Below are 17,433 nucleotides of genomic sequence, written 5' to 3'. Positions count from 1 at the left end.
CAATAATGTAAGTTTGTCCATCTCAAGCCTTCAAACTTTGTTGTATATATTTGGTTAGGCATGACTGCAACAACTATTTATTTTTGGTGTTTGCATCAAATTGCTTGTTTAAAGTTTATTTTGTAGTTCATAAACAAAAGTTTGTCCTTTCTTAATTTAAGTTTTCAGTTGTACAACCAAGTTCCTTCTCCATAGCATGTAAATTAAACTATACAGAGCAAGTGATCTTCTTTTGCACTGCATGTATGCTTCTGTTCTTCATCCGTAATCCAGTTGTGTGGTGAACCTACCCACTACAGCACAATGTCATATTCTGCAATGTCTTAACTATGAACAATGTCATATCATTCTACTATTATTTAAACCGCCTCTTTATTTGCCAATCTGAAATGGTATAAATTGACAACACACTAACCATTGATACTTATGAGTTCTTGATCTGTAATCCAGTGGTGTCGTGAAGCTGCCAACTCCTTCACAATGTCATTTCCTGCCATGTCTTAACCTGAACAATACCATATTGTGTTAATGCAATTTTAAACCGTGTCACTTTATTCGTCAGTATGAAATGTGATGAATTGTCAGCACTGATACTTTTATGTGCAAAACTTGTTATCTGTCTGCTTGTTTATCTTTCAGAGTGAGGAAAATATAAGTGTTGAACAAGCGCAATCTCATCATCTTGCTCAGCTACTTGCGCTGCAGCTCCCCAGCAGGGCTAACCTTTCTTGAACTCTATTGAAGTGCTGTCGGTTTTGTATATTATTTTGTCGGCGTGTTTATTTGCACTAGTGGCGATCTTTGATGCCCAGTGTATGTAATCTGCTGTCTGCTTGTGCTTTATTATCATAGTGGCGAACTTTGATGCCCAGTGGATGTAATATGTGAAAGTGCGTTATATCGACTAGAGGAGGGGGGTGAATAGGTGATTTTTATGAAAGTCTTCAGAACATAGAAGTTTTGAAGATAAACGATAAAATTAAACCTATTACCATGCAGCGGAAGGTAGACTACACTAGGCAAACCATAGTCAAATATTCAATGAAGTGAAAGCACAAAGACTAATAGCAGCTAGGTAGTAAGGATCAGGTAGGAAGATATTGTGAAGCCAAACAGAACACACAGTCACTCAGTGAAGACAAATGATAGTGCAAACATACAATGACTTCACAAGGAGTAACAGTAAGTAAAGGGAAGTGAAGATGAAACCAGTGACTCGTTGAAGACAATGATTTGTTGGACCAGTTCCAGTTGCTGTGACAACTGTACGTCTGGTTGGAGCGGCTAGGTATTTAAACCTTAGGACACACAGTCCCGGACACCCAGTCCTGAACACGCAGCTCAGGACACCCAGTCCTCACCGTATTCTCCTTGAGCTAAGGTCACATAGACCTCGCCCAACTACTCTGGTAAGTCTTCAAGGTAGACTCCCAAACCTTCACAGACTTCGTTCACCGGCAATCCACAATGTCTCTTGGATGCTCAGAACGCGACGCCTAACCGGCTGGAGGATGCACAGTCCTCAAGTGTAATAAGTCTTCAGATCACACAGACAAGAAGACTTAAGTGATGCCCAATTCTCTTTGGCTCTGGTGGTTAGGGCTTTATCCTCGCAAGGAATTCTCTCTCAAAGGCTTCGAGGTGGGTTGCTCTCAAACGACAAAAGCTGTACTTTCAATCTGAGCAGCCAACCATTTATGGTTGTAGGGGGTGGGCTATTTATAGCCACTTGGCAACCCGACCTGATTTTTCCGAAATGACCCTGGGTCACTAAGGAACTGACACGTGTTCCAATGGTCAGATTTCAAACTCACATGGCAACTTTACTTAGGCTACAAGCAAAGCTGACTTGTCCGACTCTGGACAAGATTCGCTCTCATAGTCTTCACTCGAAGACATAGGTTTTTGGTTTGGGCATCACTTCAGTCATTCTGACTGGTTCTCTTGGACCCCACTTAACAGTATGGTGGTTCCTATGACTCAACACAAAAGAAAAAGAACTACGAAAGATCTAAGTCTTCGAGCTCCATAGGCTTCATATAGTGTCTTCTCTTGTCATAGTCTTCAATGTGAATATCTTCATATACCACCTTTGACTTCAATGTCATCATACATTTTTAGGGGTCATCTCTGGTAGTAAAACCGAATCAATGAGGGACTTCTACCTGTGTTATCCTGCAATTCTCACAAACACATTAGTCCCTCAACTAGGTTTGTCGTCAATACTCCAAAACCAACTAGGGGTGGCACTAGATGCACTTACAATCTCCCCCTTTTTGGTGATTGATGACAAACTAGTTGAAGTTTTCAACGGGGAATATAATCTGTGAAATTGTAAAGGATAAGGAATTGTCTTCATAAGTTGCAAGGGCTCCCCCTGAAGATGTGCATATAAGTTAATTTGCTTTTGGAATGCAAATGCACATGGCAGGTTGTACTTGTGGAGATCCACTTCAACTTATGATGACAATCCACTATGCATGTGAAAGTATATGAAGATAATGACATGCATAATGGAAAATGGACGTCTGCAGAATGAGCTAAGTGCGGAATTTATCGTCGCACATGCGGAATTTATCTTCGCAAAACAAGGTGGCAAATAAGTAGCAGACGACCATCTAGTTTAAGTGTTACAACTCATAAGAACCAAATGTAGCAAAAACGAGAGTTGTAAACACGAAGCAATATATAAGGCACCCGCCCATATGGACCCGCTTGAAGACTATCAATCTCATATGCTTCTCCCCCTTTTGTCAGTAATGACCAAAAAGGTTTGAAGACATAGAGCCTCTACTCGTTCCCATGAGGAGTAGGTGAAGTAGCAGGGTTGTTGGTGTTGTTTGGTGGTGCAGAAGAGCTTGGAGGTGCTGAAGGAGGTGGTGGTGAAGTAGCATCGTCTTCTTCCTCAATAATTCTGGCAGTCACTGTGGCAGCAGAGGAAGAGAACTCAGAGTCTTCAAGGGATGGAGTTCCTAGCAGCACAACCCTTCGAGGAGGTGTGGAGTCAAACTTGAATCTCTCAGTGAAGCCATCCTCTTGAAGATCAGCTTCAGAACACATCATCATGAGCCCTTTCCATGTGCGGCGACAGGTTTCATGGGCAACGAAAGCATTCTTGGTGGCAAGATTTCGAGTGTGATTAATATCCACCAAGAGGCTTTTCATCTGACGCTTCAGCCAGTCATGATGCCTATCCTGTTTCTGATGTAGAGCCACAAGAAGCTCTCGGTCATTGAGAACACGAGTGCGCTTCTTGGGTCTTGGAGCAGTGGCACTGTCAGTGGCTTCAGTGGAAGCAGGGTGTGGTGCACGTGTAGTGCCAGCCAAAGGATACACCTGAGAAACTGCTTCAACGCCTTCAATGTTTTGAGTAAAACTCTGATGTTCTGCATTCTGAAGACTTAGAGGTTGCTTGGCAGGCTCAGAATAAATGGCTTTAGTAGACATGTCCACGTCAGGCAAGAAGATCCGATGGTTGCGGGCTGAGGGCTGATACGAGATGGCGGAGTGTAGCTTGATCAGCCGCATGACCCAAGGGGCGTAGAACTTCAAACCAAACAGATCAATGCCTGATGCAGCAAGTTGGCGTATGAAGAAGTCCTGTGCATTGAAGCATTTTCCATGAAGTATATAGAAGACCAAAGTCTTCATTGCACCCTGAAGCTTGGCATTTGGAGAGTGCCCTTTGATAGGCCAGAGAGTTCACCTGATGATGTGATAGATGGTTCTTGGCAGATACTCAAGGTCTTCAATGAAGAACTCTGTGGGATAAGCAGCATCTTGGGGCAATGGCTTCATCATGCTGAGCATCTGACTCATATCAGGTTCTGGCTGCTGAAAGATGCTCTCAATAGCTTCAGCATGCAGCTGACAGCCTTGCTCGAAGAGATCGCCAGGAGTGGGCAAGCCAGTGAGCTCAATGATGTCAAATGCATTGGCTTCGTGATGAACATTGCCAGTCATCCACTCCAGGACCCAAGTCTTCGGATCTCTGTTGTACCCTCTGATGTGAAGTGTGGCATAGAATTGAAGTAGCAGCTCTTCATTCCAATGCTCTTCGTCAGTAATGAATGGCAGCAGTCCAACTTCCTTGAAGCAATCTAAAGCTTCTTCCAGACAGGGCAGACCAGCTATAGCTTCAATGTCAAGGCGCTTGTGTGGGAAGATGCGACCTTGGTTGTACAGAATGCAAGAGTAATAGCTTCGCTAAGGATAGCTCCAGAACCGATCAGATGATATCCTTTCCCTTGAGTAGGGGTTCCTGGAGCTATTGAAGAACGTGTTGTCTGCCCAGATGCCATTGATGTTGAAGGAGCCAGGTGCTGATGTAGGACCTGGAAACCTTGGCAGTCTTGGGATTGGCTTCTGGACCTGAGGCCTGTGCTCAACATGATAGTTGAATTGGGGACCGGCAACAGACTCAGGAACAAAAGTGGCGGGATCAGTGGCTTCGCTGTCTTCTGAAGCTTTTGCTGGGGAGGGCTCCACATTAGCTTCATTGGTGGTTGTGGCAGCCTCACGATTTTCATCCTCCACTTGACTAGCTGGAGGGTCGGTCACAAGCACATTCTCCTGGAGAACTGCTTCTTGGTGGGACAGGGGAGTGGGATCTTGTGGGACTCCTTCTTCTGCGGCTGATGCAGCCGGAATGTCTTCAGCAGAGACTTGAGGCCTTGGACCTTTGCGAAGCCTGCGGAACGCAGACGACGCCTGTGGAGTTGGTGTGGGCTGGGCCTCATAGTCTTCTTCCTCTTGTGGGCAATCCGCCCATGAAGCATCCTGTGCAATTGGCGTCAGTGGACGACCAATGCTGATGAGTTCACTGTTTTCATGGTGAGGAAGGACTGCATCATCTTCTACATTGTCATGTTGACCAATGTCTTCAGCAGCGATGGGATCAGCTGCTGGAATGTCTTCAGCTTCATGAGCCTCTGTGGAAGCAGGCTCATGAATTGTCAGTTGTCATTCCGCTTCAGGATAGACCATAGAAATGGGTTCAACTACCAAGGGCTCTGTGGAAGCAGCCCGAGCTTTCTTGGTCTTCCTCTTATTCTTGGAGGGGGAAGTAGGAGAGGCTTCAAAGTGTTTCCTCTTCCTGGCTTCAGCCTCAACAGTCCTTGTCTTCTTGAGCTTTGAAGCTGTTGACCGACTTTTTGGCTTCGAGCCAGTCAGTCTAGTTGGGAAGACAATCGGAACTGCTTCTTGCCTTGGTGCATCAGGTTCAGCCGTAGCAGGCTTCTTCTTCTTCTTTGAGGCCATCCTGGGGTCGATGCCAAGACGCCCAAGTGCCTTGCGCTTCTCAGCCTCATTATAGACTTGCACACATTTGTCAGCTAGAGTCTTCATGCGCTCACGCGAACCCTGAGCTTCTGCACGCTTCTTCACAAAGGCTTCCTTGAGCTCGTGCATCATTGTCTTGAAGTTCTTCACTTCTTGCACGCTGAGCTTGGCCATATGCTTCTTGAACTAAGCCTTTTCATAGTCAATCTTCTGCTTCAGTTCAACAATGCGCTGGGCAATAGCAAGTTCTGAAGCAATGGCGCCTTGGAAGGCGACACTGAGGCCAATGGGTAGCTGCAGATCTTCAAAGCTGATGTTTGGCGTGTCAAACCACTCGTCAATGAAGTTGTGGATGATGGTGACATCAAAGAGAGGCAGATCATTGAAGATTTCTGCTTCTTCTTTGCTCTTGATGAGTTACTCAAGAGCGTCATCTGCAAGATCTTCATCGCTTGACAAATCAATGTCGTCATTGCGCAGAATGGCAGTAGCTGTTAGCTCTTTGCTAGTGTGAGATAGAGGCATCTTGGCCTTCTGGGGCTTGGAGACGCGTGATAAGTCTTCAGACTGCACACTGTCTTCAGGAGGTGCAGTTGCCAGTGGCTTCGCCCTTGAGACTTTTGGTGAAGGGGCAGGCTTTGAAGCTTTTGGCTTCTTCAACTGCTTTGGCTTCGGCACTGCAGGCGCGTCATCAGACTCAGTGTCAGCTGTAGGCTCATTCACTGCAGTCCCTTGAACCAAGATGTAGGTGATGAGGCCTTCAAGGTTGGCGAAAGGACCGATGACATTGGGTTCTGCATGTCGTGTGCCATCTGCCCTTGGAGATGAGGGACCAGGGTTGAAGTCTAACCCAAAAGTCTTCTTGTTCTGCTTCGCTGAGTTCTGAGCAAACTGGAAGTTGCGCTTGAACAGATTGTCGTCACGACACCATAGCAGTGACGACGAGTGTGCATCAGCAGGCTATGGTCCACGGACCATGCATGGATAGAAGCCTTGAGCAATGGCTTCATCTCTGGACCTGGGTAGAAGATTCTTGAATAGGATGTCTCCCCATGACGCTTTCTGCCACCCTTCCTTGCTGCTTTCTCTGAAGCCATAAACTTTAACTTGAAAGGCTTCAAGACGTTCAAAGGCTTCAAAGGTTTTCGTTTGCTGGACCAACAGGAACTAGCTTCGGGAGAATTTATGTGATGCTGTAAGAATTCTGCAAATGAATGCAGACTATGAGAACCAAAGGATTCTCCCACAGACATGTACCTGTGACAGCATTAAGGTGCGAGGGAAGGGGAAGAGGCCATATGCATTCTCAGAATATTTTGAAGATAAATCAGTTTAGAAGACATTGACCTCATCGTGCGAAGACATTCACTCATAGATAACAAGTTGGTTCCAGATTTGTACGAATCCACAGATCAGTACAAGTGAGGAATCTAACTACTTTGTGAAGCACAAGTGAATATACTACGCATGTTATGACATGTAGTATGAGAGAGATCTAGCTTGTGTGAACAGAAACTGCTTGTGGTAGAAAGTGACAAATCCATAGGATCAATGGTGCTGTAAAAAGAGGAAGTTTTATCTACCACACTAAGAACTTCTAGACGGAGTGTAAGGTGAGGCCGAGCAGTTCGATCTTCCATGCCCTAACTTGGCGACGGAGGACACCTACAGTGACGGCGGAGAGGACGATGTCCGCGGTCGGCGTGAAGACGGCGTCGGAGAGGTTGCGGCAGCGAAGCGCTTCGTCGCTGATGTCGTGGAGGGCTAGCGGTGGCGCTAGGGTTCGTGCGAGGGTGGAAGAAGAGATAATGACCGCTGTGAGTGTGTATTTGTAGGCACAGGGGCGGCACTATGCTATTACACAGGTGCCCCTGGCGATTCGCATCTGAGGAACACATGGCCATTATGCGGAATTTTGGGGTTTGTTCCACGTCCCACGCACGCCTGGATTGTCGGGTGGTCATTCCTACTTCTCCAGATTTCATGTGGAGGAATGAGCATTGAAAACGGACTTAATGGTTGTCTCTGTATCTTCTGCTGACAAGGACGCAGAGAAGACATTCGACAGTTTCAATAGAATGCATATGACTTGGGGAGATAGAGTTTGAGATAGAAAGCATAGAGAGGTTAGGGTCCGATCACATTCACTTAGTTCAAAAGATTCAACACGAAGACATAGCTATAAGTGAATGATGTAGAGGACAGAACACTAGCATATATATATATATATATATATATATATATATATATATATATATAATCAACATAGTGAAGATAATCATGAAAATATGTTGAGATCGAAGCCAAAACAAATGTGAAGACATTGCAAGGTAACGCCATGAGTGAAACACTTCAAAATAGAACGTTTGGTGGTGGCGTTACCCACCGTATAGGAAGTATTAGACCCAAACACGGCGCACAATTATCGTGGCGCTCCAAAGTCAAATTCCACATTAATGTATTCACACTTAGAATGTATGTCTTCATTGATTGAAGATATACTTTACTTCGTGTGTTGCACATCTAAGTCATCAATATGCATAAGGGTTAGGATGTGTGCCTGATCACAAGACATTTGAGGATTCCAGGATATTTAGCTCACACCGTAACTTGCAAAACCTCTTCTCATCCAAGGGCTTGGTGAAGATATCTGCCAATTGCTCTTCAATGTTGACGTGTATGATATCAATGTCTTCCTTCACAACATGATCTCTGAGAAAGTGATGAGGAATTTCAATGTGCTTTGTCTTCGAGTGCTGAACTGTGTTGTTGGCAATCTTGATGGCGCTTTCGTTGTCGCAGTAAAGTGGTACTTGCTTCAGATGAATGCCATAGTGCTTGAGTGTTTGCTTCATCCACAGAAGCTGAGCGCAGCAAGATCTAGCAGCAATGTATTCAGATTCAGCAGTGGAGAGAGATACACAGTTCTGCTTCTTTGAAGACCAACATACAAGTGATCGTCCCAGAAAGTGACATGTGCCTGATGTAGACTTGCGATCAACTTTGTCACCAGCATAATCAGCATCCGAGAATCCAACCAGATCAAACTCTGAGCCCTTTGGATACCATAATCCTAGAGTTGGGGTGTGAGCCAAATATCAAAGAATTCGCTTCATAGCTAAGTGATGCGACTCCTTTGGTGCCGCTTGAAATCGAGCACACATGCAAACACTAAGCATAATATCTGGCCTAGATGCACATAGATAAAGTAAAGAACCAATCATGGAGCGGTATACCTTTTGATCGAACTCTTTACCATTGTCGTCAGGACCCAGATGATGTTTGGCTGGCATTGGTGTTGTGAAGCCTTTGCAGTCTTGCATACCGAACTTCTTCAGGCAATCTTTGAGATACTTCTCTTGAGATATGAAGATGCCATTGCGTTGTTGTCATATTTGAAGACTGAGGAAGAACTTCAACTCCCCCATCATGGACATCTGATATTGCTCTTGCATCATATATCCAAACTCTTCACTGTACTTCTGATTGGTGCAGCCGAAGATAATGTCATCCACATATATTTGGCACACAAACAGTTCACCATCATATGTCTTCGTGAAAAGAGTGGGATCTAGGGAACCAGGTATGAAGCCTTTGCTCTTCAGGAAGTATTTGAGTGTGTCATACCAGGCCCGAGGGGCTTGTTTGAGGCCATACAGTGCCTTGTTGAGCTTGTATACCATGTCAGGATGTTTTGGATCTTCAAAGCCAGGTGGTTGTGCAACATACACTTCTTCTTCAATCTTGCCATTGAGAAAGGCACTCTTCACATCCATTTGATATAGAAGTATGTTATGATGATTTGCATAGGTCAGCAGTATGCATATGGCTTCAAGTCTAGCCACAGGAGCAAATGTTTCATCGAAGTCAATGCCTTCCACTTGAGTATATCCTTGAGCAACGAGACGAGCTTTGTTTCTGACAACTTGACCATGCTCATCTTGCTTGTTGTGGTATATCCATTTGGTGCCTATTATATTGTGCTTCCGTGGATCAGACGCTTAACCAGTTCCCATGCATTATTCAGCTCAAACTGTTGAAGCTCCTCTTGCATAGCTTGAATCCATTCAGGTTCCATGAAGGCTTCTTCAACTTTCTTGGGTTCTGCAATTGAGACGAATGCGAATGTCTTCAGGCTGAGCATTGTCTTCATGTTGATCAGGTGCTGAAATGATAAGTTCTTCTTCAGGATGAGCTTCAGAAGGTATAATTTCTCCAGTTCCCATTAGCTTGATTGATTCACTAGATGGAACTTCATCTAGCACATTTGGCAGCTGCTCTCTTTGTGAACCGTTGGTCTCATCGAACCGCACATCCACTGTTTCAACCACTTTGTAATGAAAGAGATTGAAGACTCTGTAGGAGTGCGAATCCTTTCCATATCCAAGCATAAAACCCTCATGTGCTTTTGGTGCAAATTTTGAGGTGTGATGTGGGTCCTTGATCCAGCACCTTGCGCCAAATACTCTGAAGTAACTAACATTTGGCTTCTTGCCAGTAAGGAGCTCATAAGATGTCTTGTTCAATAGCTTGTGAAGATAAACACGATTGATTGTATGGCATGCAGTATCAATGGCTTCGAGCCAGAATTTTCTTGGGGTCTTGTATTCATCTAGCATCGTTCTGGCCATCTCAATTAGTGTTCTGTTCTTGCGTTCGACGACGCCATTCTGCTGTGGCGTGTACGGGGCTGAGAATTCATGTGTGATGCCCAAGGTATCAAGATATGTATCAAGGCCAGTGTTCTTGAATTCAGTGCCATTGTCACTTCTGATGTGCTTTATCTTGGCGCCAAAATTGTTCATAGCTCGATTGGCGAAGCGTCTGAATACATCCTGCACTTCAGTCTTGTAAAGGATTATGTGCACCCAAGTATATCTAGAATAATCATCAACAATAACGAAGCCATAGAGGCAAGCAGTAGTAGTTAGAGTTGAGTAATGAGTGGGACCGAAAAGATCCATGTGAAGCAGTTCGAAGGGTCGAGTAGTGGTCATGATTGTCTTCGAGGGATGTTTGGCCCTCGTCATCTTCCCTGCTTCACAGGCACCGCATAAGTGGTCTTTCTTGAACTTGACGCCCTCGATGCCTATGACATGCTTCTTCTTCGCAAGGGTGTGGAGGTTCCTCATGCCAGCATGTCCAAGCCTCCGATGCCAGAGCGAGCATTCTGAAGCCTTTGCTAGAAGACATACTGCAAGCTGTGGCCCTGCTGAGAAATCTACCACGTACAAATCATCTTTTCGATACCCTTCAAACACTAGAGACTTGTCAGATTCCATTAGTACAAGGCAACAATATTTTCCAAACATTACGATCATGTTTAAAACGCAAAGCATTGAGACAGACATTAAGTTGAAGCCAAGGGATTCAACAAGCATGACTTTATCCATGTGTTGATCCCTTGAGATTGCAACTCTACCTAGACCCAATACCTTACTTTTACCAGTGTCAGCAAATGTGATGTGGCTCTTGTCGGATGGACGTAAGGTTGAGTCCATAAGAAGACTTCTTTTGCCAGTCATGTGATTTGTACACCCACTATTAATAATCCATTCTGAAGACGCTGGTGTCATACCCTACAGTGCAGTTAGGGGGATAGGCTTCACCAAGAGCATTGTGAAGCAAAAACATTTGACGAACCAGTGGGTTATGAAAGCTTAGATCCAGGTTAGGACTAATAGGGAGAGTAGCAAGCGATTCAGGTACGAAGTACATAGTAAGACCATTTTGGCATTTGATCTTGTGCCCTACAAGATGTTTAAGGTCCCCAGCAATAGCGCCAGACGATTTTGGTTTTCTGCTGGAGACCTTTCCCTGCAAAAGAGAGTTAAGCTTTCTTAGCCACCCACATCTTCAAGGGTGGCTTAGAAGCAATAAGTCTAAGTGCAGCATCTGAGAATTTTGGTTTTGAAGCCCTAGCAATCAGTCTTGCAGGCGGACAATAGTACTCATAAGAATAAGCAGAATAGTTCTTGGTCTTATGAACATGGCGGTTTGATGAACCGCTCTCATATTCATATGCCTGAGTATGGTTTCTCTGCAAAACATTTGCGTTAGTGCGACTCAGGTGAGTCCTCTGTCTGTATGAAGCCTTTGGACCGTATGAAGCCTTTGGTCTGAGGTTTGTCTTCTTCACGTGAGGTGTCATGATGACATTCACAGGAAGACTCTCTAGACACCTTTTCGGAACCCAAATCTTCTTCATAGGCGGTCCATTCCTGCAGTTAGTACCAATGTACCTGGCAAACACTTCACCATTCTGATTCTTAAACACTATATAGTTTGCATCAAAGGATTCATCAATGATAATGGGGTTAGCACAAGTGAAGCCAGATAGATTGGATGGATCTGCTGAAGGTTCCTTTGCAGCAACCCACATGGTTTTGGGGTACTGCTCAGGTTTCCAGTAAGAGCCATCTGCATTCATTTTCCTTACGAACCCTACACCCTCTTTCCTAGGGTTTCGGTTCAGAATCTGCTTTTTCAGGACATCACATAGCGTCTGATGCCCTTTAAGACTTTTGTACATCCCTATTTCAAGCAATGTCTTCAACCTAGCATTCTCATCAGCAATAGCGGGGGTATCCTCAGCAGAGGGGTTAGTTACCACATCAACAGTTGAAGATATTGCAACAGCAGTAGTAGTAGAACATTCAGCAACATAAGTAGCATTATCACGCTCAATGCATTTAAGACATGGTGGTTCAAATCCTTCCTGAGCGGGACTGATCTGTTTGGTGCGAAGTGACTCATTTTCCGTTTGAAGATCTTCATGAACCGCTCTCAATTTCTCAAGATCTTGCTTCCTTTGAAGATAATCATAGGAAAGCTTTTCATGAGTTGTTGAGAGAGTTTCATGACGACTTTCAAGTTCCTGATACTTAACGTGAAGATTTTTATGTCTTCAATTAAGGATTCAGATCAAGTCATTTCAGCACCTAACAGATCATCGCTTCTGTCTAACAGTTTTTGAATATGTTCCATAGCTTTCTGTTGTTCAGTTGCAATTTTAGCAAGTGTTTTGTAGCTAGGTTTTGAACCACAATTAGAGTCATCGTCGCTAGATGTTTGATAGTGAGTAGTGCGTGTGTTTACCTTGGCACCGCGTGCCATGAAGTAGTAGGTAGAAGCGGAGTAGTCCTTGTCATTTGCATCGGTGTCGGTGATGAAGTCATTGTCTTCAGTGTTGAAGATGGACTTGGCAACGTATGCTGTAGCCAGACTTGCGACGCCTGAGTCGGATTCCTCCTCAGACTCCACCTCCGCCTCCTCAGAAGCAGACTCCTCCTCTGAATCCATTTCCTTGCCAACAAACGCACGTGCCTTGCCAGATGAGCTCTTCTTGTGTGATGAAGACTTTGAGGAAGACTTGGAAGAAGACTTTGAGTATTTCTTCTTCTTCTTCTTGTCGTCAGAGTCATATTCCTTGCTCTTCTTCTTATTTTTGTTCTCATTGTCCCACTGTGGACACTCAGAGATGAAGTGGCCAAGTTTCTTGCACTTGTGACATGTTTTCTTCTTGTAGTCATGAGCAGGAGCTTCATCATTCCTTGAACTTGATCGGGAAGACTTTCTGAAGCCTTTCTTCTTGGTGAATTTTTGGAACTTCTTGACAAGCATAGCAAGTTCCCTTCCAATGTCTTCAGGGTCATCAGAACTGCTGTCAGATTCTTCTTCAGATGAGGAGACAGCTTTTGCCTTCAAGGCACGAGTTCGCCCATAGTTTGGACCGTAGATATCTCTTTTCTCCGAAAGCTGAAACTCATGTGTGTTGAGCCTCTCAAGTATGTCAGACGGATCGAGTGTCTTGAAATCAGGACGTTCTTGAATCATTAGGGCTAGGATGTCAAACGAACTATCAAGTGATCTCAGCAGCGTCTTGATGACTTCGTGTTTGGTAATCTCAGTGGCGCCGAGGGCTTGAAGCTCATTTATGATGTCAATGAGTCGGTCAAATGTGTGCTGGACATTCTCATTGTCATTTCGCTTGAAGCGGTTGAAGAGGTTGCGAAGGACACTGATTCTCTGATCTCTCTGGGTTGAGATGCCTTCATTGACCTTGGAGAGCCAGTCCCAGACCAGCTTAGATGTCTTCAAAGCACTCACACGGCCATACTGTCCTTTGGTCAGATGACCACAGATGATATTCTTGGCAGTAGAGTCCAGTTGAACGAATTTCTTGACATCAGCAGCAGTGACACCTTCTCCAGCCTTGGGAACGCTGTTCTCGATGACATACCATAGGTCGACATAATGGCTTCAAGATGCATGCGCATCTTATTCTTCCAGTAGAGATATTCAGTTCCATCGAAGACGGGGCACGCAGCAGAGACTTTAATTATCCCTGCAGTCGACATAGCTAAAACTCCAGGTGGTTAAACCGAATCACACAGAACAAGGGAGCACCTTGCTCTGATACCAATTGAAAGTGCGTTATATCGACTAGAGGGGGGGTGAATAGGCGATTTTTATGAAAGTCTTCAGAACATAGAAGTTTTGAAGACAAACGATAAAATTAAACCTATTACCATGCAGCGGAAGGTAGACTACACTAGGCAAACCATAGTCAAGTATTCAATGAAGTGAAAGCACAAAGACTAATAGCAGCTAGGTAGTAAGGATCAGGTAGGAAGATATTGTGAAGCCAAACAGAACAAGCAGTCACTCAGTGAAGACAAATGATAGTGCAAACATACAATGACTTCACAAGGAGTAACAGTAAGTAAAGGGAAGTGAAGATGAAACCAGTGACTCGTTGAAGACAATGATTTGTTGGACCAGTTCCAGTTGCTGTGACAACTGTACGTCTGGTTGGAGTGGCTAGGTATTTAAACCTTAGGACACACAGTACCGGACACCCAGTCCTGAACACGCAGCTCAGGACACCCAGTCCTCACCGTATTCTCCTTGAGCTAAGGTCACATAGACCTCGCCCAACCACTCTGGTAAGTCTTCAAGGTAGACTCCCAAACCTTCATAGACTTCGTTCACCGGCAATCCACAATGTCTCTTGGATGCTCAGAACGCGACGCCTAACCGGCTGGAGGATGCACAGTCCTCAAGTGTAATTAGTCTTCAGATCACACAGACAAGAAGACTTAAGTGATGCCCAATTCTCTCTGGCTCTGGTGGTTAGGGCTTTATCCTCGCAAGGAATTCTCTCTCAAAGGCTTCGAGGTGGGTTGCTCTCAAACAACAAAAGCCGTACTTTCAATCTGAGTAGCCAACCATTTATGGTTGTAGAGGGTGGGCTATTTATAGCCACTTGGCAACCCGACCCGATTTGTCCGAAATGACCCTGAGTCACTAAGGAACTGACACGTGTTCCAACGGTCAGATTTCAAACTCACACGGCAACTTTACTTGGGCTACAAGCAAAGCTGACTTGTCCGACTCTGGACAAGATTCGCTCTCATAGTCTTCACTCGAAGACATAGGTTTTTGGTTTAGGCATCACTTCAGTCATTCTGACTGGTTCTCTTGGACCCCACTTAACAGTACGGTGGTTCCTATGACTCAACACAAAAGAAAAAGAACTACGAAAGATCTAAGTCTTCGAGCTCCATAGGCTTCATATAGTGTCTTCTCTTGTCATAGTCTTCAATGTGAATATCTTCATATACCACCTTTGACTTCAATGTCTTCATACATTTTTAGGGGTCATCTCTGGTAGTAAAACCGAATCAATGAGGGACTTCTACCTGTGTTATCCTGCAATTCTCACAAACACATTAGTCCCTCAACTAGGTTTGTCGTCAATACTCCAAAACCAACTAGGGGTGGCACTAGATGCACTTACAATATGCCGTAATTTCTTTATTGTATAGTCTAGGTTTTTTCTTATTCACGATGCTGCAGTTATTTTACTGTATATATATCATGTCTTCACAGTAAACCGGCCAAACCGTAAAATTACGGTACATAATCGGGCCGTCATGCAATCACGATGTAGGTTGGGCCTGAAACATGTCGAACAGCTCATGGGCCGGCAGCAGCCCAAAATGAACCCCGGCCCATGATTGTGCGAATCAAATCATGGGCTTTTAACAGGCCAAAATTGTCTCAGTCCTTGTTTGGCCCAATCAGATATCGGCTGCGAGCAGGCCGGATGCAAACCAGGCCGTAGTTAGGCCCAACTATATGACAGGCTTTTAATAGGCCGAAATTAATATAGGGCCGAAATGTTAAACGGGCCCTTAACAGGCCTAAATTAATATAGGGCCGAAATGTTAAACGGGTCTTTAATAGGCCAAAACTAAGATCAGGCCGAATTACCAAGTGGGCCTTTAGCAAGTGGGCCCAAAAGCATAGTGTCCAGTTGACGGGCCGAATCTGATATGGGCCATAATTGAGCCCAAAGCCTCTTAAAGGGTCGGACCTGATCTGGGCCATAATTTGTCCCAGAACGTGGTAGGCTTTTAATGGGCCGGATCTCATATGGGCCACTATTAGGCCCGGAGCATGGCAGGCCATTAATGGACCGGATCAAATATGGGCCGACATTTGGCCCAAAACATGGCAGCCAGTTAATGGGCCGGCCTACTAGGGTCCTCAAAATCTTGTGGGCCTACAACTGGGCCGGCCCATTAATGTCGGCAAAATCTCGTGGGCCTTTAGCTGTGCTGACCCATTATGATCTGCAAGAATCTTGTGGGCCTTTACATGGGCCGGCCCATTATGGCACACAAAAATCTTGTGGGCCTTTACCTGGGCCGGCTCATTATGGCCCGCAAAATCTTGTGGGCCTTTAGCTGGGCCCGCCCATTATTGGTCCGCAAAATCTCGTGGGCCTTTAGCTGGGCCGGCCCATTATGGTCCGCAAAATCTTGTGGGCCTTCAGTTGGGCCGGCCCATTTAAACTTGATGGGCCGGTCCACGTGTCAACATATCATAGGTGCGTCTCGCCCGTTTGATGAGTGACACCTGTGCCAATGCGGACCTGACACGTGTCTCCTCCAGCCAATGATGATTTTACACGTGGAAAATCCCCATTGGTCGGGGCTGTTAACGGGTTATCGGATCCAAAACCCGACCCGATAGCTTAACAACGTTCCGTTACGGTGGACACGTGTCGGTCACCCTTGACGAAAGCACTTCTATGACGCGCGATTTATCGTCATGGAAGTGGACACTTCCGTGATGATAATTTTGGTAATGTCATGGAACACTTCTACGACAGCACATGTATGACTATCTTGATTCTGTCATAAAATCGTCATGGATGTACATGCATGACAGAAAATGCGACCTACTATGACAAACATGTATCATCACGGAAGTGTAATTTTTTTTGTAGTGTATCGTTGTGGTTTTTGATGCATAGGTAAGAACAGTTCTTGCTCAGCCCATAGCAGCCACGTAAAACTTGCAACAACAAAGTAGAGGACGTCTAACTTGTTTTTACAAGACATGTTGTGATGTGATATGGTCAAGACGTGATGAGATATAAGTTGTTGTATGAGATGATCATGTTTTGTTGAAGTTATCAACAATTGGCAGAAACCTTATGGTTGTCTCTTTATTGCATGAGATGCAAGTGCCAAATAATTGCTTTACTTTATCGCTATGCGATAGCAATAGTTGCAAGAGCAATAGTTGGCGAGACGACCATGTGATGACACATTGATATAGATCAAGATGATGGAGATCATGGTGTCATGCCGGTGACGATGGAGATCATGACGATGCTTCGGAGATAGAGATCAAAGGCACAAGATTATGATAGCTATATCATGTCACATATTTTGATTGCATGTGATGTTTATCTTTATACATCTTGCTTTGCTTAGTTATGACGGTAGCATTATAAGATGATCTCTCACTAAATTTCAAGATAAAAGTGTTCTCCCTGAGTATGCACCATTGCCAATGTTCGTCGTGCCCAGACACCACGTGATGATCGGGTGTGATAAGCTCTACGTCCATCTACAACGGGTGCAAGCCAGTTTTGCACACGCAGAAATACTCGGGTTAAACTTGACGAGCCTAGCATATGCAGATATGGCCTCGGAACACTGGAGACTGAAAGGTCTAGCGTGAATCATATAGTAGATATGATCAACATAATGATGTTCACCATTGAAAACTACTCCATTTCACGTGATGATCGGTCATGGTTTAGTTGGTATGGATCACGTGATCACTTAGAGG

The sequence above is a fragment of the Triticum dicoccoides genome, chromosome 1A (assembly GCF_002162155.2).
Source record: "Triticum dicoccoides isolate Atlit2015 ecotype Zavitan chromosome 1A, WEW_v2.0, whole genome shotgun sequence".
In the NCBI taxonomy this organism is placed as follows: domain Eukaryota; kingdom Viridiplantae; phylum Streptophyta; class Magnoliopsida; order Poales; family Poaceae; genus Triticum; species Triticum dicoccoides.
Note: the sequence above shows the minus strand (reverse complement) of the source record.